General features: G+C 43.6%; 1 non-coding gene across 1 annotated transcript; it reads right to left on the reverse strand.

Moving 5' to 3' along the window:
* Positions 1-1,873: 1,873 nt before the first annotated feature.
* LOC148294958 (small nucleolar RNA R71) lies at positions 1,874-1,980 on the reverse strand. The gene has a single exon (XR_015835641.1). It is a non-coding gene; the product is annotated as a small nucleolar RNA R71 (small nucleolar RNA).
* Between the last annotated feature and the right edge of the window lie 20,911 nt (positions 1,981-22,891).

Genomic DNA, 22,891 nt, shown 5'->3' on the forward strand with positions numbered 1-22,891 from the left:
CAAATCCTGAGATTCACAACCCCCACAATTCACTCCAACCATCCTCAAACACTCCAACAATCACCAAAACAACTCCAGCAAACTTCTCTTCCATTTCCCTACGAATTTCATCTTCCTTAGCCATCACCACTCACTCAAACTCATCCCAAATCACCTCAATATCCTTCATACATCTTTCTAGAAGTGGGGAAGCTCTTGGAGAAGCATTAGAAGTGGAGAAGCACTTGGAGAAGCCTTGGACACCACAAGAACTTCAGAAAAAGGGTTTTTCTACTCTTATTGCATTCATTATGTTTTCTCATTTCTGTTCAAGTCTCTTTTCCATTATGAGTAGCTAAATCCATAACTAGGGCTTCGATGTAACCTAACATGAATATTCTGGGTTTATAAGTTTGGAGTTTCAAGTTTGATTCATGATTCATGTTCTTATTCATTATGCTTATAAGTTAACATGCTTGTTTGAATGATTGATCACCATTAGAACTTGTTTGTTAACTATCTTGGTTTGAATTAAGAGTATACACCATGCTTTAATTCGAATTGAACTATGAATAGGAAGAGTATGTATGGACATTCGACAACAGGGATTAGATACATACTTGGTTGTTTAAAATGTTCTTCTATGCTTAATGGGTTCCTAATGCTTAATTTTAGGTTAGACAACAAATGATCAAATTAGGGAATTAGGAACACAAGGTTAGGACCAAACACCATGGCCTAATCATACTTTAGCTAGAATCAATCTTTGAATCTGAATTAGACTTGTTACTTGAATCTTTATAACCCAGAATTGAATTGTTATGGTGAATCGAATGCCCTAGTCTCCAAACCTGTGTTTTAACTTTCAAAACCACCCTTTGTTACTTTTGTTTACTTGCTTTCCGTTGCAATTTCAGTTTGTTCATTTCTTTCTATAATCACAAGCATTCTCACTTCAAAGTTCATTTTAATCTTGCTGCATTTGTTTTCAAACTCACTCTTGCTTTAAATTCTGTTTTAGATTTAACTTCCTAACTTCTTGAATTTGGTAATCTAAAGTACATAACTAATTTGAAATTCTCAGTCTTCGTGGGTACGACCTCGTACTTGTCTTGCTATACTACTAATTGCCCCGTACAATTGCGAGTTAACATATTATTAACAACAAATTTTGGCGCCGTTGCCGGGGACTGAACGAAAGTTCTTCCCTGGTTATGTGCCCAAGGTTACCCTATTCTTTTTAGTGTTTCTAATTAATCTAATTTTCTGTTTCAGGTAGTTTATGTCTAAAAATCCATTACTTGAACAAGTGAGGTCTTCGTTCCAACGTTCTAGATCTTTGAACGCAGGACCATCATTGCAACCCAGACGAGTGACCTCTGAAATTCAGAATCGTCTAGAAAGGGAGTTGTCAACTGCAAAAGAGCAAGCTCTTGCTACATTTACAAGTCTTGCACTCCACACTGAACTTCCCGGTTCTTCACTTTCAAATTCGGAAGCAAGTTCAGACCAAGAAGAAGAAGAAATGATGGCTGCCATTGAGTTCATGGGAGAACTTGATATCCCAACAATTCCAGCATCTCCTTCAAGCATTTTGCTGCCCACTGTAGCTCGAAATTATGAGCTTAAATCTTCTCATCTTAATATGCTGCCTTCCTTTTATGGTTTACCTAATGAAGATCCATTGACTCATATAAAGGATATTTTTAATGTTGTGAGTTCTTTTCCCTTGACAGGTGTGACAGAAGATCAACTTCGAATGAGAGTGTTTCCATACACTTTAAAGGATAAGGCGAAGTATTGGTTGAATTCTTTGAAGCCTGGTTCACTCACTACATGGTCTGCCATTCAAAAGAAGTTCCTGGAAAAATACTTCTCCACGCAAAAGACCGACATGCTTAGGGACAAGATCTTGTTATTTGCACAGCAAGATGATGAATCGTTTTGTGAAGCATGGGAGAAATTCAATGGGTTGCTCAACCAATGTCCTCATCATGGGATTCCATTGAAGCTTCAAATGCGTATGTTTTATAAAGGACTAACCCCTTCTAGTCATAATATAGTCACCAATTTTGCAGGTGGTTCTTTTAAAACCAAAACTCCAGAAGAAACGTACGAACTCTTTGAGGAGATAGCAATGGAGACCCAACATACGGATACAAGAGGTAAACGTGTTATTAGTGGTTCTAATGATGCTTCTAGTGTGCAGATTTCAAAACTGGAACAAAAGCTAGATGCTCTTCTTGCATTAAACTCAAGAAGCCCTCCGAAGGAAGTGTGTAGCATTTGTGAATCTCATGACCATGCTACCACAGCTTGTCCACTTGGGGCTGGATATCCAGAATTTGTGCAAGAGCAAGCTAAGTTGGTAAATTCCTACAACCAAGGTCCAAGAAATGATCCATACTCTCAAAGTTATAATCCAGGTTGGAGGAATCATCCAAACTTTTCATGGAGAAATACCCAGAATCAAGCAAATCCCCCTTCATTCCAAAGGCCACAACAATCATCATCATCATTGGAATATATAGTGAAGCAGATGGCAATCAACCAATCCAATTTTCAGCAAACTACACAAGCTGCCATCTCCAAATTGGAAGTCCAATTAGGCCAAATAGCTGCTGAAATAACTCAAAGAGTGCCTGGGAAATGGCCAAGCCAAACTGAGATCAATCCAAAGAACCCAGAAGCCAAGGCCATTCATGTGCTCAGATCAGGTAAGATCATTGATAATAAAGATGATTCTAATCTTTCAAATGATGTTGTGATTGTAGAAGATAAAGACGAGGAGACCATGGCTACGGAAGGAGAACAACTCAAAACTTCTCAATCTGCTCCTAAGGCCAAATCAGATTCTCAGAAATCCGATCAATTCCAATTGCATAAAAGGGATGACAAATTTGTGCCACCACATCTTCAAGAAGATAGATACGTGCCACCCGCTCCATATGTTCCACAGATTCCATTTCCAGGCCGTCTTAAGAAAGCAAAGCAAGATAAGGCTTTTAAAGAGATTTATGATATTTTGAGTAAAGTTAATATCAATTTGCCTTTGCTTGATCTTATTGAACAGATTCCTGCATATGGAAAATTCATCAAGGACTTGAAAACTCACAAGCTCAATTTCGCTCCAAATGAAGGAGTAAAGCTCGACCAGAATGTAAGTGCTGTATTGCAAAGGAAGCTTCCACCAAAACTAGATGATCCTGGCAGCTTTGACATTCCCATTAACATTGGAGGCAAGAAGGTTGGAAGAGCCATGTTGGACTTGGGAGCAAGCATCAATGTTTTGCCATATTCAGTTTATCAAGAGCTTGGCTTAGAAGGGATGAAGAAGACTTCAATGCGACTTGAACTAGCTGATCATTCTATAAAATATCCAAAAGGTATTGTAGAAGATATTCTAGTTCAAGTTAATACACTAATTCTCCCTGCTGATTTTGTAGTGATGGACATGGAAGACAATCCAAATGGAGATCGTGTTGATCCCATTCTCCTAGGCAGACCATTCATGGCCACTGCAGACACAATCATCAAAGTGAAAGATAGCACCCTCTCCATGACTGTTTTGGGTGAAACTGTTGAATTTAAAATGCTTAATGCTCTATCTCAACCTTCTATCTCTCTTGATTCTTGCTTTTCAATTGATGTTGTGGATCATGAGGTTTCTTCCAAAATTTTGCAGAGAAAGTCTAATGATGCTCTAGAAGCTGTCTTAACACAAGAAGAGGAAGATCTTTGTGAACCGGAGTTCCAAGAAGTGGTGGCTGCCTTAGAAGTGTTTCCGCCATACCCACCATCCTTTAGGCCACCAATCGAGCCTCTTGGACCATCATCCACGAAATTGGAGCCATCCATTGTCATCCCACCAAAGCTAGAACTTAAACCTCTTCCCAATAATCTTAAATATACATATTTGGGTGCTAACGAAACTCTCCCTGTTATAATTGCTGCAGGTCTCTCCTCACATGAAGAAGAGAGCTTAATTAAAGTTCTAAAAGAGCATAAAACAGCCATTGGGTGGACCATAGCAGACATCAAAGGAATTAGTCCAAGCATGTGCATGCACCGGATTTTAATGGAAGAAGACAGCAAACCATCTCGTGATGCCCAAAGGAGGCTAAATCCCAACATGAAAGAGGTGGTTAGAGCTGAAGTTTTAAAGCTACTCGATGTAGGAATCATCTACCCAATTTCAGATTCTAAGTGGGTGAGCCCTGTGCAAGTTGTTCCAAAGAAGTCCGGAATCACCGTTGTGAAGAATGAGAAGAATGAGCTAGTTCCTACACGAACTGTCACTGGTTGGAGAGTTTGCATTGATTACAGGAAGTTGAACACATCCACTAGAAAAGATCATTTCCCCTTACCTTTTATTGATCAAATGCTTGAACGTTTATCTGGCCATGCTTACTATTGTTTTCTTGATGGTTTTTCAGGTTATAATCAAATTCCCATTGCTCCGGAAGACCAAGAGAAAACCACATTCACATGCCCATTTGGTACGTTTGCTTATAGAAGGATGCCATTCGGTTTGTGCAATGCCCCAGCAACTTTCCAAAGATGCATGATGTCAATCTTTTCAGATATGGTGGAACGATTCATTGAGGTATTTATGGATGATTTTTCAGTTTTTGGTTCCTCTTTTGATAATTGTCTTCACCACTTGTCTCTAGTGCTTAAAAGATGCCAGGAAACAAATCTGATTTTGAATTGGGAGAAGTGTCACTTCATGGTGAGACAAGGCATTGTGCTAGGCCATGTGATTTCAAGCAAGGGAATCGAAGTGGATAAAGCCAAGATCGATCTCATCTCAAATCTTCCACCCCCTACCTCTGTTAAAGGAATTAGAAGCTTTCTAGGTCATGCTGGATTCTATAGAAGGTTCATCAAAAATTTCTCAAGCATTACAAGGCCATTGTGTAATCTCCTTGCTAAGGATGCTGTTTTTGAGTTTAATGAAGCTTGCATAGAAGCTTTTTCTACCTTGAAGAGGGAGCTAACTTCAGCCCCTATTATCATAGCTCCGGATTGGTCTTTACCATTTGAAATAATGTGTGATGCCTCTGACTTTGCTATTGGTGCAGTTTTAGGTCAAAAGAAGAACAAGCTACCCCATGTGATTCATTATGCTAGCCGGACCTTGAATGATGCTCAAATAAACTACTCCACAACAGAGAAGGAGTTGCTTGCTGTGGTTTTTGCTTTAGAAAAATTTCGTTCTTACCTTGTTGGTTCTAAAGTAATTGTTTATTCTGACCATGCAGCCCTTAGATACTTGCTCACTAAGAAGGATGCCAAACCACGCTTGATTAGATGGATTCTCTTGCTGCAAGAATTCGATTTGGAGATTCGAGATAAGAAGGGATGTGAGAATGTGGTAGCTGATCATTTGAGCAGAATTGTGGTTGAAGAAAAAGGAGGAGCTGTGCTACCCTTGAATGAGACTTTCCCTGATGAACAACTATATGCTGCCCAAGTCAAAGAGCCATGGTATGCTGATTTTGTTAATTATCTTGCTTGTGGTGTTCTTAGAAATGATCTAACTTCTCAGGATAAGAAGAAGTTCTTTTCCATGGTGAAACATTATGTATGGGATGAACCTTTCTTATTCAAGCATTGCCCGGATCAACTCATCAGAAGATGTGTTCCAGAAGAAGAGCAAGAAAGCATACTTAGGCATAGCCACGAATTGGCCTGTGGAGGTCACTTTGGAGCTAAGAAAACAGCACTTAAAATTCTGCAATCTGGTTTCTTTTGGCCCACTCTATTTAAAGATGCATTTAATTTTTGTGTTAAGTGTGATAGGTGCCAAAGGATGGGGAACATAAGTCGCAGGAATGAAATGCCATTGAATAACATACTTGTTGTGGAGCTCTTCGATGTGTGGGGTATTGATTTCATGGGACCATTCCCATCTTCCTTTGGTTATACTTACATACTTGTTGCTGTTGATTATGTGTCTAAATGGGTGGAAGCCATAGCCACCAAAACCAATGATTATAAGGTGGTGCTGAAGTTCTTGAAGGATAATATTTTCACAAGGTTTGGTACTCCAAGGGCTGTCATTAGTGATGGAGGCAGCCACTTCTGTAACAAGCCATTCGAAGCACTCATGAAGAAGTACAACATCACCCATCGAGTCTCTACACCATATCATCCGCAAACTTCTGGTCAAGTGGAAATAAGCAATAGAGAAATTAAGCACATCCTGGAGAAGGTGGTGAACAATACAAGGAAAGATTGGGCAGCTAAGCTCAATGATTCATTATGGGCTTATAGGACTGCATATAAGACTCCCATTGGAATGAGCCCTTATCGTCTTGTGTTTGGGAAAGCTTGTCACCTGCCAATGGAGCTTGAACACAATGCTTTTTGGGCCATCAAGAAGTTAAATTTTGATCTAGACAAGGTAGGCCATGCAAGAAAGTTTCAGCTCAATGAATTGGAAGAAATTAGACATGAGTCTTATGAGAATGCAAAGCTTTACAAAGAACGAACCAAGAGTTACCATGACAGAAACATTCAACGGAAAGAGTTCTCCAAAGGTATGTCAGTTCTTTTGTTTAACTCACGTTTGCGTCTCTTTCCAGGAAAATTGAAGTCTAGATGGCAAGGCCCATTCACCGTGGTCAATGTTTCTCCCTATGGAGCTGTGGAGATTCAAAACCCTAAAGATGGCTCGACTTTCAAAGTAAATGGACAACGTTTAAAGCCATTCTATGAGGGAGTTTCAGTTGGCATCCAAACTGGCCATGTGGTAGATCAACTTCCCTTCGTACCATCAACTTAGCTGATTGCACAATGTCTTGCCAAGACAGTAACTAAGGCGCTTCTTGGGAGGCAACCCATGTGTTCAAGAAGAAGGTGCTTGGTAGCAATCGACCTAATCGCATCAAGGGGAAGCATTTCAATCCTTTCTCTTTACTTGTTTTGTTTTTATTTTTAAGTTTCTGTTCCTTTTTATAAATAAATAAATTTAAAAATTTAAAAAATAAAAAACAAAAAAAACAAGAAAAAAAAAAAATTCATATAAGCTAACTTTTGGTAACCCCAGTGAGCACCTCCGTCAATACAGTGTCTAGGAGTTCTTTAGGCGACACCTTCGGTGTCTAAGAAGTTTGGGTTTTAAGCGGGACCATTGTGACCCCTCCAACCTTCCCGGATCCCCTGGCTGTGTTTTCTGAGGCCCTTAACTGGTCATCCATGAGTTGCTTATATATTCATTTTTTTTTTTTCCTAAACCTTCTTCTAAACTTTTCCCTTTATCATTTGTTTGTTCTCAATCATCTTTTGTATGCTTTCACATTGAGGACAATGTTTAATTCAGGTCTGGGGGGAAGGTTTTCAAATTTCATTCATTTGTGTTTCAATTTTCGTTCATTTGTCACTAATTTTTTTTTTCTAAATGTCATACAATCGATGCTATGGAGCTGCCATTGAGGTTTTCATATCAGAATTTTGCACTTCACAAAGCTTTGGCTCTTAGAATTCTGGTGGCTAAAGTACCATGCTCAAATTCTTGAAGGAAAATAGTGGAGACTACCCTAGTGAGCTATATCGAGCCTAATTGCTTTCTTGAGAGGGTTTAAAGTGTTCTATTTCTCATCCATACTTATTTTCTTCAATTCACTCTAATTGATCTCATCATTTCATTTTGATCGAATACTAAGGATGATTCTCTTTTGCAGATATCATATGCTTGCTCTCATTCATGAATGAACTCATTGAAGTGATGCTAGGCTATGTGTGTATAACCATTCTATATGCTTTCTTTTCACCCTACCCATATGTGTGTTCCATTAGCCCTCTTGAAGCCAAACACTCAAAGCCTTTTCTTTTATCACCCTCATCATTTTCCCTACCTTTGTATCTCAATCTGAGATACTTAACCTCTTGTAGCCATACCCTATAACTTAGAAATATACCAAGGTGTGCCAAGATAAAGTTTGATGCAAGGAAGTTGCTGCCGTGTACCTAAATGAAATTTGGTGTGAATCTGTGCAATGAAGTTAATGAAGATGCAGATCAAATCAACGAAGATGAAAGTGTTTCGATTTGATCTAAGTGTGAAAAATAAAGTCCATGCCAGGTGATACCATGAAGTTTGCTGCCATGCCAATCTAAATCAATGATGCCTTGCAGATTAATGAAGCATGCAACCTTGGTATGTTCTTAAGTTATTTGTTTTTCCTTCCAATTCTTCCATTTCCCCTAAACCTTAGCCTTTCATTACAACATTGTGAAAGACCTAGCTGATCTTTGAGGATGTATTCATGGGTGCTGGTAAGTATGTGTGTATCTCTATTCTTAGTATTTAATTCCTTTCATGAGATCTAACCAAATTTGTGCTTCTATTTCATACACTCACTTATGCTTTCTTGAGAGAATTAAAACATAGGTTCTGAGTGATTGAGTGTTATCTGTGAGAATTAGAGTCGAAGCATGTTCTCTATTCAAGGTTTGAGTGTGCTTGCTTTGAAACTGTGTGCCTTTGAGCTATAGCTTCCACTTGTACACACTGATTGATGACCTATCTTGGCAACTCTATGGTGTTGAAGGTATGACTAAAACTTTCTTTCATTTTCATTAGTTGATTTCAAAGTTGTTTTTCTAACCATTTTGTTTTGTAGAGTTAGAAAAACGTTTGTGGGTATCGTATCTGTTAAACCCTCAGGAGACACAACTCCTCCTACTAGGGATGCCTAGAGGTTTAAAGGCTTGTTGCATACGCTCAATGCAATCGAGTTACCTACGAAAGTGGTCTAGTTAACTTCTTGTTTTGTTTTTATCTTTGTTTCTCTTTTGTTTTGCTCGAGGACTAGCAAAATCTAAGTTTGGGGGTGTGTTAAGCTCATAATTTCATACATATACATGCCCAATTTACTTACTTCTTTTGCTTAGTTTCTTATAATTTTGAGTTATTTGCCTCCCTTTGTGTGTTTTGTAGGCCAAAAGAGCAAGAGAGCATAATTCATGCAATTCATGCATGTTAAGGCCTAATTTGGATGAAGAGAAGAAGAGCTTAAAGACAAACTCATTTTGGCTACAGCCCCCTGCCAGTCCAGTTCCGTAGGTCATATTGCAAGCTTTGTTTCAGCAACCTACATAGCTCGGATGAGGCAACATTATTCATGAAAGTTGTTCCAATGGGTGTGTACTATAACATATCCAAAATTCAGAACCATTGGATAAATCTGGAGTCCGTCACCTAGCAAACACAGAACCATGCTCAGGATGGATTTTGTCAGCGAGCAAACTGAGTTAGCAATTTGTTTCGGCCTTAACTTCCTCCTCCGAGCTTGGATTGGGCCAATACTTGTGTGGTTGGATCATACACATTCTGAACTTCACAATGGACATCTTAAAGTCTTCATTTGATTCACCCTAGCCCAAGTTGTAAGCCCTTGAAGTTGCTGGTCATGCTGACCTCAGGATGAGCTGGTTGGAAGCTTGGTCATGGTGAGCTAGGCATGAGCTATTGTAGCTGGTTGGAAGCTTGGTCATGGTGACATGAAGATGAGCTAGGGCTGCTGGTGGGATTTATTGCTGAAGTGCATCAACCAATTCAGATTTTATAATGCAAGTGTTGTATGCATTAGTGAAGTGCATCAACCAATTCATCTTTTATAATGCAAGTGTTGTATGCATTAGCCATATTGAATTCAGATTTATCACTCCCCTCTCCCTATAAATACCACATCCATTCCACATTCAAGACACAACAAATCCTGAGATTCACAACCCCCACAATTCACTCCAACCATCCTCAAACACTCCAACAATCACCAAAACAACTCCAGCAAACTTCTCTTCCATTTCCCTACGAATTTCATCTTCCTTAGCCATCACCACTCACTCAAACTCATCCCAAATCACCTCCATATCCTTCATACATCTTTCTAGAAGTGGGGAAGCTCTTGGAGAAGCATTAGAAGTGGAGAAGCACTTGGAGAAGCCTTGGACACCACAAGAACTTCAGAAAAAGGGTTTTTCTACTCTTATTGCATTCATTATGTTTTCTCATTTCTGTTCAAGTCTCTTTTCCATTATGAGTAGCTAAATCCATAACTAGGGCTTCGATGTAACCTAACATGAATATTCTGGGTTTATAAGTTTGGAGTTTCAAGTTTGATTCATGATTCATGTTCTTATTCATTATGCTTATAAGTTAACATGCTTGTTTGAATGATTGATCACCATTAGAACTTGTTTGTTAACTATCTTGGTTTGAATTAAGAGTATACACCATGCTTTAATTCGAATTGAACTATGAATAGGAAGAGTATGTATGGACATTCGACAACAGGGATTAGATACATACTTGGTTGTTTAAAATGTTCTTCTATGCTTAATGGGTTCCTAATGCTTAATTTTAGGTTAGACAACAAATGATCAAATTAGGGAATTAGGAACACAAGGTTAGGACCAAACACCATGGCCTAATCATACTTTAGCTAGAATCAATCTTTGAATCTGAATTAGACTTGTTACTTGAATCTTTATAACCCAGAATTGAATTGTTATGGTGAATCGAATGCCCTAGTCTCCAAACCTGTGTTTTAACTTTCAAAACCACCCTTTGTTACTTTTGTTTACTTGCTTTCCGTTGCAATTTCAGTTTGTTCATTTCTTTCTATAATCACAAGCATTCTCACTTCAAAGTTCATTTTAATCTTGCTGCATTTGTTTTCAAACTCACTCTTGCTTTAAATTCTGTTTTAGATTTAACTTCCTAACTTCTTGAATTTGGTAATCTAAAGTACATAACTAATTTGAAATTCTCAGTCTTCGTGGGTACGACCTCGTACTTGTCTTGCTATACTACTAATTGCCCCGTACAATTGCGAGTTAACATATTATTAACAACAACCTTTCTGCGGCCGTCTCCCATAATGACGGGATATACCTCTTCAAATATTGGCTGTTGATCGGCAAGTTGTGCCATTCCCCATCTCTATCTTTTAACTGAAATGCACCTCGGCCAAGAATTCGTTCGATAATGAACGGTCCTTCCCAGTTGGGCGAAAATTTGCCAAACCGAGGGTCCTTTGTCCCAATAGGAAGTACGGCTCGCCATACTAGGTCGCCTTCGGTGAAAGCTTTTTGCTTAACCCTTTTGTTGTAGGCCCTCGCTGCGATTTGCTTTTGTGCCTGCATCAGGTTATAGGCATCGAGTCTAGATTGCTCCAAATCTTCCAACTCCTGAGCCATGGCTTGTGCATAACCCCCCCTTCACGCTCAGGCTGCTCGGCCACACGGAGAGACCGGACCTTTAACTCCATCGGGACGATGGCGTCGTGACCGTAGGTTAAGGCGTAAGGAGATGTGCCCGTGGCTGACCGCTTTGAGGTTCGGTAAGCCTAAAGAGCTTCGGGGAGTAAGTCGTGCCACGCCCTAGGTTTTTCCTCGATCATCTTCTCTAGGATGCCCTTGATTACTTTGTTACTTGCCTCGGCCTGTCCGTTAGATTGAGGGTAGTAAGGTGTTGAGTGGATCAATTTGATCCCCATTCTTTCGGTGTACTCCCGTGTCTCGGCTGATGCGAATACCGGGCCGTTGTCGGCCGTGATAGTTTCTGGAATACCGAACCGATGAACGATGTGATTGTCAAAGAATTTGACCACCTGTGCGCTGGATATCGACCGATAGGACTCGGCCTCGACCCATTTGGTGAAATAGTCTGTAGCCACCAAAAATCCAAGCGTGTTGGTTGGATGCGGCCGGATGGATTTTGCCGATGATATCCACGGCCCACCCTCTGAATGGCCACGGTTTGGTAACCAGGTGAAAGGCTTCGACCGGTACCCTTTGTATGGGGCCATAGATTTGACACTTGATACATCCCTTCGCATACTCGATGCAATCTTTCAAAATGGTCGGCCAGTAATAGCCGTGCCTCCGAACCAACCACCTCATTTTGACCCCAGACTGGTGAGCACCACAAATCCCCTCTTGAGACTCATTCATGATGACCTTGATGTCCTCGACACTGGGACATAGGAGTAACAAACCATCTGATCCCTTTCGGTACAGCTCATTCTGATAAATCAAATAACACCGAGCTTGGAACCGTGTAGTCCTTTCATGGCTGCCAGAAGGGTTATGCAGATACTTCACTATGGGGTAGCGCCAGTCGACTTCGGCCGTGTCGATCTCGTCGGTGATGTCGGCCGAAAACACTTGCGCTGTCATTCCTCGCTCGGCCAAGGCTGGCAAGGTACGCCTCTCGATTCTTATCACGAGATCATGGTCAGTGCTTGGGATGTTTACGCCAGACGCTACCTGGGCCATCTCATTGGCCTCGCCGTTTTCGATGCGCGGTATATGAACAAAGGAAATTCTAGAAAATCCATCGGCCGTGTTGAGGACCGTCACATAATACACGGCCAAATTCTCGCTCGTGCATTGGTATTCCCCAGTTAACTAGTTAATCACCAGCTGAGAGTCGCCGTAGACCAAAACACGGGTTGCCTTCATTTCTTTCAAAATCTCGAGACCAATGATGAGCGCTTCGTACTCAGCTTGATTATTAGTGCATTTGAAATCGAGTTGGAAAGCGAACTGCCACTTCTGCCCTTGAGGAGATTCAATCACAACTCCGGCTCCTGACCTGGCCTCGGTGCTGGATCCGTCAAAGTACATGGTCCAAAAATTCTTTTCCATGCGGGCCATACCGATCTCGACCTCCAACTCCTCTTCTTGTCCCTGGGCCAGGTGATGAGCCAGAAAATCAGCCAAAGCCTGACCCTTAACCGATTTCTTAGCCACATATTGAAAGGTAAATTCGGACAATGCCATCGTCCACTTCCCAATTCGGCCGCGTATGATCGGCCGGGTAAGCATATATTTGATGAGATCGGTCTTAGAGATGATTTGAACAACCGAAGGAAGCATATAATGCCGCAACTTGGTGGCCGCGAAATAAAGGGCTAGGCATAGTTTTTCGATCGGTGAATAGTTCAATTCGGCCGTGTTGAGGGTGCGGCTTAGATAGTGCACTGCTTGTTCGCGCCCAGACTCGTTGTTCTGAGCCAGCAGACAGCCGATAGAGCCCTCTGAAGCCGAAATGTAAAGCCTCAATGGTTTCCCCCTTTTCGGCGGCATCAGGACCGGCTTTTGGGACAAATATTTCTTGATGTCGTCGAGGGCCACCTGATGCTCTGCTCCCCATACGAACCGCTCAGTGTCTTTGAGTTTGAGCAAGGGAGACAACGGCCGAATTTTTCCCGCCAGATTGGATATGAAACGCCGTAAAAAGTTCACCTTACTGAGGAAGGACTGGAGCTCCTTCTTAGTCCTCGGCGGAGGGGCCGCCATAATGGCCGTAGCCTTATTTTTATCTACCTCGATTCCTCGTTGGTGAACCAAGAAACCGAGGAATTTCCCGGCGGTGACACCAAAAGCACATTTCTTCGGGTTCATTTTTAGGCCGTGCGCTCGCATCCGGTCGAAAGCCTGTCGAAGATGTCCTACATGGTCGGCTCTGGATGGGGACTTTACAACCATATCGTCGATGTAGACTTCAACGGTTCGGCCTATAAGGTCGTGAAAAATAAGGTTCATAGCTCTCTGGTATGTCGCGCCAGCATTTTTCAGGCCGAACGACATGACCACCCACTCATAGGTTCCGATTGCTCCTGGACATCTGAACGCTGTTTTGTGAACATCTTCCTCGGCCACAAAAATCTGGTTGTAACCCGCATGGCCGTCCATGAAAGACAGGAGTTCGTGCTTTGCGGCTCCGTCCACCAGGAGATCTGACATAGGAATGGGATATTCGTCTTTAGGGGTCGCGAGGTTCAGATTTCGGTAATCGGTGCAAACCCTCAAAGCCCCAGACCTCTTCAAAACTGGTACAATGTTGGCCAGCCATTCAACGTACCGGGTCGTTCGTATGAAGCCGGCTTTAAGGAGCCGTTCAATCTCCTCCTTGACCCTAAGCTGTACCTCGGTCGAGAAACGCCTTGGCGGCTGTTGGAAAGGCTTGAACCCCTCCTTGATTCTTAATTCGTGCTCGACCAAACTTCTTAGCAACCAAGGCATCTCATGATAATCCCAAGCAAAACAATCCTTATATTCATGAAGCAAGCCGATAACCTCGGCTGCTAACTTAGGATCCAACAGATGGCTTACAAAAAGAGGCCGTGGTTCGGCCTCGGACCCTACATTAATTTCTAACAAAGGGTCCTGGACTTCAGGGTAGTCATCCTCCATTTCGGCGGGCGCCGTTTCTAGGTCGTCCAAAGTCAATGCGTCCGTTTCGTCCGCTTCGTGGAGGAATTCGATCAGGTTGATTGGTGAATTTGGCCGTAAGGATTCCGCCGCCCAGTGTTCCAACAGACGCTCTACCAAATCCCTCACGGCCGCTGCCCCCTCCTCTTTAGTGGCCTTGTCTGTCATTTAAAGACTGGTGAGGTCGATCAACACTTCACGCGCCGAATCCTGTCGGATATTCTCGGTGCCTAACTCCAGCACTTTCTGGGCCGTCGTTCTGGTTGGTCGGCCGTTTGCATCGTGGCCTGTGAGGACAACCCATCCAACATCGTCGTCGTAAATCCGAGCTTGCACGGCGTTGGCCTCGAAAGGTTTTTCGTCGGCCGGGTGTGTAGACACCTTTTGGCCATCCCAGAAGAATAACAATTGGAAAAGGGAAGACGGTATACACCCAGATTGATGGATCCAATCACGGCCGAGTAATACGTTGTAGTTGACGCTTGATTCGACCACGTAGAAGGCCGCGACCCTCGTCTGATCGGCCACGGTAATCTTTAAGGGCAATACGCCAATGGTTTTTAACTTATCGCCGACAAAACTACTCATGACCACGTCGCTGGGGATGAGGTCCTCCTTCGATTTGTCCAGCTTTCTCATTAAGGAATAGGGAAGGATGTTGACCGTCGCCCCACAGTCAACGAAAACCTTGGATATGGGCACACCCTCTGTGTGAGCCGAGATATACAACGGCTTCAAGTGCCGGTATTTGTTCGGCTCGTCTCTTGGTATTACTTCGTTAAACGCTACGGCCAACAATTCCTCCTTAGTTTTTGGTCTCTGATCAAATTGCTCCTCGGGCACGTCATCCTCTAAGCCGCTGGTCTGCCCCCCTGGGGCTGAAAACTCGAATGGCAGCACCAGGACCATGTTGATGCCGACTTCCTCCGGCTCCTGCGGGTTTCCCCTACCGGCTTCTTCTTCAGTCTCAGAGCCGTCTTTGGCGAGAGCCGTTTCCTCGACCATCCCAAGGATTCCCTCATATTCTTCATCGGAGATTCCTATTGTGGGGTCGTCCTCGGCCTCATGCCCGAAGAGAGGATCTCCGAAACCCTCGTCCATAAGCCTCACGGCCCTCGGACTATCGGTTGTGGACGCTTTGACCTCAGGGGGTTCTGAGGTTTCGACCTCCTTTTTGAGGGCTCGTCTAGCTTCTGCCAATGCGTCCCTGGCTGCTAGGTAATCGTCTAGGCAGCTTACTCGGCCCTTTTCCTCAGTCGTCAAACCAAAGAACGTGTCTGCCGGCGTCACAGCAAAGTACCGGCGGAGATATTCCAAATCGCCCCTGCTGAAGGGGATTTTAGCCTCTAATCCGCCGAGGTTGGGCTGGTAACTTGGCAGGCATCTTGCTCTGGACTCCCTGTTCGCCTGGTATACGGCCTTAATGGCCGAGTCAGAACCGCTGGTGATGAGGAGCGCTTCTGCCTTTGTGTTCTTAAGGGCCAATTCTACGATTTCTCGGCTCTCAGGGGTCATACCGTACAGATCCACGGCCGAATGGTCCTTATGGAATTCTCTGAGGAAGGACAAACCGTTGGCCGAAAAAGGGGGATCCCTCCCATGGTAGATGTCGACGACACCTTCGTCCGTTCTCTCCATGACCGTGGCCTTTGGCTGGGCTGAATTGGTCGACGAACCACGGGGACTTTCGTCTTGCCTAGGGCGCCACGACCTCAAAGGCTTGGTGCTGGCTGCTCTCACGGCCGGGGAGACAACTGGTTTGGATGACAGCCCGTCAGCAGTTGCCACTTTCTTTTGGCGTTTGAAGCCCTCGACCTCGGTTGTCTGCATCCTGGCCTGCTGAACCTGCCTCTGCATTCTTCTCAGCTGGGTTTTCGTCAGTGGTTCGGCCCTGCCCCCAGGCCGTGCATGGTACCAACGGTCATCCTTTATGACTGGTGGTTTGAAAGTTTTTATCAACCTTGGGGCGGCCTCTTCTTCGTGGCTGGCCGAGGCGCTGGGGTTTTGTGGCCCTAGTCGGCTGAAAACAGCTCTATTGGTCGGCTGTCGACCGTACTGACCACCGAATCTTTTTACGGTCGTTCGAGATGGCTCGGCGGCCTTCCTCTTGTTCTCCTGCGGCCCGGGCTGGCCGATCTTACACTTGCATTGTTCGCAAAGGGACGGCTCAAGTTCGGCCAAAGGCTCCTTTCCTTTCGCCGAACCGCGAACTCCTCTATCCCCGGCCGGGAGTTGGGCGTCGACCATGTTAATGACAGGTGGAGGGAACGGCTTGGAGTCGACCTGCATGGCCGCCTTCTCCGGAAACTGGAGCTTCTTCTCGTCTATCAATTTCTGGATAACATCTCGCAAGACAACGCAGTTGTTGGTGTTATGAGACCAAGAACTGTGGTACTTGCAAAACGTTTTCCCTTTGAGCTCTTCGGGCTTCGGAGTCTTATGGCCGAAGGACAATTTTACCTTCTTCTCGGCCACCAGCAGGTCGAAGATAGCCTCGGCCCTTGTTAAATCAAAAGTGTATGCCTTCGTTTCTCGGGTCGCGAACTTGGCATCGGGGACCTTTGTGCGGCTATTGTCAGTTTTAACAAGCCCTCTGCAAACGAAGGGTTTGTCTATGCTGACTTCGGCCGAACTCATCTCGACCTCATCGCCCTCGGCCTCTGCGGAGCCGTCTGCTTCGGCGTAGCTGACGATGGGATTCCTGTAGTAGGTCCCCTTTGAGGCCGTCTTATTCTGCATCTCCTCTTTCAACAAGGACGCATATCTGTCCACCTTGTTGGTCAAGTCATGCATGTCCCGAAATTCGATTCCCTGAAATTTCTTCCGGTATTCGAATTCCAATCCTTCCTCGGCCATCTTGACGAACTCCCTCTCTGGTAGGTTCGTGCGGCACCAATTCCTACATGTTTTGAACCGTTGTAGGTAATCGCGAGGTGATTCGTCCGATGCTTGGCTCATTCTTGCCAACTCGGCGACCGTTATCCCTCGGTTGGTCTGATAGAAATGCTCGTGGAACACCCGTTCCATATCAGACCAATCCCTTATTGAATGCCGCGCCGGTCAAAGAATGAACAAATAGTCGGAGTCTCTGAGCGTCCGAATCGGCCTCTCCACACTGGGCCGTGAAACAGCCGATGTGTTCAATGGAGGAGGTCTGCCCATCCACAGAGAAAAGCATGAACTCTGGCAATCGATAGTTCCGGGGGAGGAGGATCCGGTCAATTTCTGGCGGGTACGGCCTCGTGTACCTTGGCATGTCCGGCCGCCTCTGAGCTAGGCAGTCTTCGATCATCCGCCGGACATCTTCGAGCCGGATCACTTGAGGTGGTGCCTCCTGTTGGGCTGTATACGGCCGCGTGGCCTGTAGCACCTCGTTCTGAGGCCTTGCCTGCTGGGCCATTTGAACAAAGGGCTCGGTCGAGATGACCGAGCTGGTTGATGCCAGATGAGCACCGTGGGTTTGACCAAGGTGCGTATGCGTTGTTACTGGAACGGCCGACCCATAGTGAAGGTGAGAGCCCAACGGACACGACGACGCCTGCAAAGGTGATGAGACGGTCAGGCTGCCCTGACCGTACTGTTGTGATGATACGGCGGACGCGTTGCTTGGGCCAGGATGAGTGTAGACGTCGGCACTATGAACTGAGCCGAGTGGGTGGATCGCAGGATGCGTGAAGCTGTCGTGCCCTAGTGATACAGCCAAAGCATGGAGCGGTCCGCGCGCTGTCTCCGCCGAGTAGGTTGGTCCAGAATTCGTCCACACAGCTGTTTGTCGGTGGCAAAGAATGCTGGTCGTAGCCTGATGCTTGGGTGTGGGCCGAGACGCCGAGGCTGCTGCTTTCGCCATAAGGCTCGATTCTGTCGCGCTCTTGGCTCCTCGGTCCGGCTCTGGGAGGTGTTGCGGGCGAGGCCACCGACATCCTCTCTTGAAAGAGCGTTCGCAGTTCTGAGGAGAACCTGTCCATCACGGCCATGAAGGATGTTTCTATCCTGTAGGCCTGCTTGGACATCAGTTCCTCCACCACTGCCTGTTCCTGCATAGATTCGGCCGTGCGATCCGTCGTTACTGGAGCGCCGGCCGAGATCCCGACCGTATGTTCTGTCTCGATACTTGGTGAAGTGGACTCAGGAGTCTCAGAAGTCATTTCGACCGCCTTGTGTTTTGAGCTTTGCCTGTGCCCTAGTTTCCACCATAAATTTTTGACAAGTATCCCACCAGGCGTGCCAAAAGTGTCTGCCGCGCAAATCTCACGGCCTGGAGTTCCGGGCCGAGGGGATGGGCGTTAATACGGGGTTTCCTGCTTTTGGGTGCGGTGCGGTTGTGCGCGGGCGTGCCAGCACGGTCTACCGTGCGTCGATGTGTTGATGAGTGTTGGATGAATAATTGGTGCGCCTGTTTGAACTCGTCTTCCTAATCAAACGATTGTAGCCGAGAGAGGAACTGGTCTTGGCTGTTAGGTTCACGGCCTGAACTACAAGGCCGTTAAGTGATGGTGTTGGTGGTGGGTTTTGGGCGGTGCTCCGGCGCGCTGCTCAGGGAGCGACGGTCGTGTGATATATGGGGTGAGTGAACGAACAACAAGGATGGTGCTCCGGCACCTTGAAAATCAAGGGTCGTATGATATATTGATGAATGGATTTTCCTTACAATCTAACACTACTCCGAGGAAAGCAAGTAAAGATATTGAAAGTGCATTACAGGAAAAATAAGTTGCTCCGTGGGAGGCTTTGTTTTGGTGTTGAACCCTTTGAATGTAGCTCGAGTCTTGTATTTATAGGAAGAGTCCTTGGATGAGTAATCGAGGCTGAATTTACGCATAGTGGAGTCTGATTAGCGCAAGTGGGTGTCCAATCGACATTTGGGATCGTGAAGCATGGTGGTGTGACCCCAGAAATCCCGGTGAATCTCGGCCGCCGCTCTTGATCGTGGGTTCTGAGCTTCTGGTCGTGGAGACGCATTTATGGCCTGGATAGCTGTTGAACTAATATCTCAGGCTGTCAGATTTTTTGTAAGAATGTCCACGTCTAATCACTCTAATCCTCATCACCAAATCCTGACTTCAGTCACTCCCCACCTTCCCTCATGCATTAAATGCTTCTTTGTGGCCAATGGGTTTGCTGCATTAAACAGGCACTACTTCATTAAATGAAGCCTGGGACCCTGCTGTCACGTGATGATTTGCCTTTAATGCCTTGGCCGCAATTTTGTTCCGCCTCGGCCTCGGCCTACGCTTGAGGCCGAGATGATCATGCCTTAGCATTTCTTCTTTTATCTTTAGGAAGGCGAAGTACCCTGGCGAAACGCTGCGTTTCAGCTTCTACGAACAAGTGCCAAGGCCGAGAGAAGGGGCTCCTTCGGCCAGCTTATGGCCGTGATTTATCAGGCACAAACACGTTCACTAAATAAAAAAACTGACGTCTAAAACATATAACATGGTAAATTAGACGTCACTTTTGTCATAAAAAGTGACGTCTTAACTATTTAACATGGCGTATATTTACTTGAACTGACGTAAAAAAAAACATAACCACGACCCTTTAGGTCACCACAGACGTTGAAAATTATTTTAACAGCTTGAACATAAAAACAAACGACGTAAATGTAACATTAGACGTCGGTTAATTAAAATACCTGTCATGTTTAATCCATTTACTACAGCCTAGGAGTCACATTGTAGGACGTTGTTAGTGGTTTACAACGTCCGTGGTTGTAGACTTTGACGTGGTTAGCATTTTAAAAGTCTCTTTTGTGAGCCACTTAGACGTGTGTAATCTCTGAGACGTCATTGCTTTTATCCTAACCGTCGTTAAAAAGTAACGAAACGCCTTGAGTTATGGATTTGACGTCGGTTATTGTAAAATGATGGTCGTGGTTATAATTTACTATGTCCCAAGAATTCAATTATTCGACGTTGTTATACGCTTATTACGTCGGTGATTTATTTATTCCATGATGTGGCTAGTCTTTGTTAAGTCTCTTTTATAACCTTTTTTGACGTGTGTATTCTCCAAGACGTCAATTGTTTAATTATAACTGACGTGCAACAATGTTTTTACGACGTTAATCATCAATTGACTATATTCGTAAATTCGTCGGTTTGAACTCTGCCATAGTGTTATACTTTATTGTTCGTCGTTGATTATTTTATTTACCGTCGTTGTTTTAAATATTTATTAACCGTTTTGGAATGAATTTTAATTAACCGACGTGTTTTCTTTTTCAAATGGCGGGTTTTATTTCATTTTTGCGTTGTCATTCCACGTCGGTTGTGAAAACCCGACGTTGGTTGTTTTGTAGACGTCACTTTTTGCGATTTTTGTAACTTGACCGTCGTATTTTTAGCTTTAACCGATTATTTTTTATTTTTTATTTGTCGTGCCCAAAGCCTACAGAATGAAAATGTTATCGGAATTAAAATGATATATAGAGAAATGAATTAATGTCATACAATTAACTGCATAACAAATGTCATACATTACAACAATCAATCAATCCATATATCTTCACACCCATCTCTAATATTCTCACTCCCAAACTCACCCACTAGGTCATCAAATGTGTCAACATTTGGTATCCCTCTAGTAAATGGCTCACACTCAATTCTAATATCACCTAGCACATCATCACCAATAACATCATTATATTCTCTATTAGGTATTGATAACACTACTGACCAACCACGATGCAATGGGTCGTCAACATAAAATACTTGTTTGACTTGAGAAGCCATAACAAATTGGTCATTCCTATGTCCAATTTTACTAAGATCTACAAGGGTAAATCCAAGTTCGTCGACTACAAGGCCCAAAGTGTTATCTATCCAATCACACCTCAAGACTGGGATTCTAAACTTTTGGTAGTCAAGATCCCAAATTTCTTGAATAACCCCATAAAAACCCATATTGGAGATAATAGAGTTTTTATCCTTGGCACTAGCAACTTGCATAGTATGTGCAAGTAAATAAACTCCACTATTTTGGACAGTTCGCACATCATCTAGTGCCTTGGTGTTAAATTTGATACCATTAATAAGATAGCTCCTATATGATGGCACTGCCATGCTTGGACCAGCTGCTAACCACCTCAAATTTTCTGATATGCCATTATTGTCTTCCCCATTAAATTCACTTTGAACCTGCAAATTAAACATATATCTTAATTCAATCTAACATATATATAGAAAGAAAGAAAATTAAAATAAGTTCAATATGTCATTCAATAACATATATACCTTAAAGCGTAGCCATTGAATGAAAGTGCTATTGTGCTTATCTTGTAGCCACTTTGTTCTCTTTCTAAATTTTGAATAAGTGGTCTTGATGTGGATCATATGTTCCCTACAATTGACACAAAACACACACGCATTACAGTATCTTGTATATAAGATAAACATAAGGAGTAATAATATTTAAAATGGCTACATATGAAAAATTAAACTCATACGTACTCGATATAAGGTAGGACTTCCTCCGTATTCTCCAAGACATATAGATGTGCCTGGTTCAACAAGTCCATATCAACTAAGCTCACTGTGCAACCTGATAATGGCTTTGAAACTCCCATATTCTGGCTTGAAGGCACTCCAACTGTAGTAACATCAGATAAATGCTCGGTACAAAACTCTACAGCTTCTTCAGCTGTATACCGCTCACCAATGCAACCTTCGGGACGAGTACGATTTTGAACATACCCCTTTAGCACTTTCATATATCTTTCAAACGGATACATCCATCTAAAATATACTGCCCCACATAGACGAACTTCTCTGACAAGATGTACTACTAGATGAACCATGATATCAAAGAATGAAGGGGGAAAGTACTTCTCAAGCAAACACAAAGTAACTACTACATCTTCTTCCAACTTATCTAGCTTGGAAACATCTACCGTCTTTGCACATATAGCATTGAAGAAGAAGCACAATTGAGTTATTGCATACCTTGCAGGCTTCTCCAAAACAGAACGAATTGCCATAGGGAGCAATTGTTGCATCAAAGTATGACAATCATGAGATTTAAGGCCAAGAAGTCTTGAATCTTTTAAAGATACAAGATTTTTTATATTTGAAGAACCTTTAGGAACCTTCATACCATAAAAAGAATTTCAAACCGCTCTCTTCTCTGCTCTTGACAAATTCCAAGGCCCTGAAGGCAAGCGAGTACGTCTTTCTCCATACTCAGGTTGCAAATCAATTTTTACCCCCATGTTCAATAAGTCTAACCGAGCAGCAATCCCATCTTTATTTTTTCCAGGGATCTCTAGTAATGTACCAATGATACTATCGCAAACATTCTTCTCAATGTGCATAACACCTAGGGCATGCCTCAAAGGGAGGTATTTCCAATACTCGAGATCAAAGAATTTTGATTTCTTCTTCCAACAAACTCTGTCACCATCATTCTCACCAACACTTCCCCCATTTTTCGAGCCCCATATGTAATTAATATGTTCAACCATATGCAACACTTCTTCTCCTGTTAATGGCTCGGGAGGCATGCCATATTCAGGTTTCCCATTAAAAGCTGCACGTTGCCTCCTATATGGATGATTGATTGGTAACCACTTTCTATGCCCAATGTAACAAATTTTGTGGCCATTTTTCAACCTGTGACTAGGTGTATCATCGCCGCATATTGGACAAGCTTTATATCCTTTAACGACACAACCAGATAAGTTTCC

This window comes from Prunus avium, chromosome 4 (assembly GCF_965620075.1).
Source record: "Prunus avium chromosome 4, drPruAviu1.hap1.1, whole genome shotgun sequence".
NCBI lineage: Eukaryota > Viridiplantae > Streptophyta > Magnoliopsida > Rosales > Rosaceae > Prunus > Prunus avium.